This window comes from Meleagris gallopavo, chromosome 4, assembly GCF_000146605.3.
Source record: "Meleagris gallopavo isolate NT-WF06-2002-E0010 breed Aviagen turkey brand Nicholas breeding stock chromosome 4, Turkey_5.1, whole genome shotgun sequence".
Classification (NCBI taxonomy): Eukaryota; Metazoa; Chordata; class Aves; order Galliformes; family Phasianidae; genus Meleagris; species Meleagris gallopavo.
Window position 1 is genome coordinate 29,526,724 of NC_015014.2, and position 2,259 is coordinate 29,528,982.

The following is a 2,259-nucleotide window of genomic DNA, read 5'->3' on the forward strand; positions in this document are numbered from 1 at the left end:
TTTTTTAAGGCATACCTAGTTTCTTACATATCTGGTAATTTTTCCCACAACATTATTTTTATTTTAACTGAAAATTTTGCTCAAGTTCATACAATGTAGTTGGTTGAACTTTTACCATGATAGAAGAACTTTCTTCGTTGCACAGGAGATTGAGCATTAGCAAATGAGTTAAGGTGAAGGCAACAGCAACAGAGAGCCCCTGGATTAGTGGCGCTGACTGGGAAAGGTCTTGTGACACTGCTGCATGTTAGTACCGGTCAGTCACTTCTAAAGAAGCTGACAAGGCAGCTTGCCTTGCATGCCAGTGGGTTGCCAGATGTGCCTGCAGTCTCTCCTCAGTAGTGCGTAAGGGGGCAGAATGATGGTGTTCTAGATAATGTATCAAGACCTTTAGATAATCCACTTGCAGTGGAACAATTTCACATTCACTGATAAATGCTGTGAAATTGTTTTTTAATGCTATTATTAGCTCAGTGGTTGTTGCAAACATTATCCACTCATAAAGAAAAACAAAATACAGAAATTAACTGCTTTTGTGGAATTGAGTGGACTGAAAAGGTCTAGTATAGGCTTAAACTTGAGGCATGAGCAAAGCTTTGCTAGACTTTCTTTCATTTGTTTTGTTTTGGAAGACTGCTGCGTATTAGGTCACCAGATTGTTTATCTACTCTTTAAAAATATAGGTTCAGAAGGAGCTGTTGTCTGAGATAAGAGGTACGACGCTACAAAAAACGTGTGGGGACTTCTGATTCAATGCAGAAAACAGGCTTACACCTAACCAACTTGAGGGCTTTTATTTTTTTTCTTCCCTTTTTTTTTTTTTCCTTCAGCTCATGAGAGGAAGCTGGCTTGTACTGAGTTTTTCTCTTCTGGTAGCTTCCTACTGTGTTTCAAACTGAAGTTGCAAAGGGGATACGTGAGTTACTTCAAATATAATTCATATCTAGGGATAATTATGCAGACAAGAAGATTATGTGTCCCAGTATGGGTACGCTAAAACTTTTATTACATATTGTAGGGTCTTGAAAAGCGGTCTGTGAAAGTTGTTTAAAGGAAAAAATAATTCTCAGCGTAATTAAAACAAGGGGCCTACTATGTTGTTGTCCTGATGCTTCTTCAGATCACAATAAAGGCACTTACCGTTATGAGAAATGTCATTGCTTTCTCCAAAACTAGTGATGTTGGGAGATAAGTAGGACTATTTTTTGTGAGATAGAGAAGTCACTTTTAATATTCCCACCAAACGTGTCATCAAATGCTCTAATATTTATAAGACTCCGAGTCCCTGGCTTGCTGTAATTGCTCTCTAATTATGTCCATACCGCAGCTTCTTATCAGTTTGTCACTGCTGCTCAAATCTTCCCTTGAAATATATCTTCAGTACTGTAGTAACTTGTTAATCTCAAATACACTTGCCAGTTACAATTGTTCTTCTGAAGTAAGTTTATTTTTCTAGCATTGCCGCTCTACACCACCTGGAGGAAAAGCAACAAAATAGGTTAATATCTTTCAATAAGAAATTGAAATAACCTTTAATTTTATGTTCTACTACCTTATTTTTTAATTCTATGTATTGTGATGTTGCTTTCCTGACATCCTGAAACTTTTTAGGTTGGAAGGGTGACTGTCAAGTCTCACCTCCTGTTTCAAGAGTGGATAACTTCAATACTTAGAAACTTTGTGTGGATGACAACTGCGCTGCCTCCCTGTTTTAATGCTTCACAAATCCCATTGTGCATTTTGCCAGCTGCAATTTGTCAAACAAACTGAAGCAAGGAATTGAGTGCTGCAGAGTTCATAAGAATATCACTGTGTTTGAATTTAGCAGATAGGGAATTGCAGACCAATGTTGCATGTGCTGTACTTACTGTATTCTTTCCCTGAGCATCTGCTGCCAGATGTCAGGTGTAAGGCATGGGAGCTGCTGGAGCTCTGCTCCGATTCATTTTAGTAATTTTCACATATACAAAATACATAACTGAATTGTAGCTAGTAGAGAAGATGTGTTCATTACATTTCCTTCATTGTTCACCGTGAACGATTCATAGTGAGTTGCAGAATAAAAATGCAAACAGCAGATGATTTGGCAGCAATTGTTAATTTTTTTTGATAACTTTTTGATTACTGTTTTGATAATTTTTTTGATAACTTTTAAATTAGTGTTATAAGCTTCATAGATATCAACTTGATTAACTATTTAATGAATAGGAATCATAATTTTGAAATACCTCTTTGAAAAGCTGTTATTAGTTCTCGATT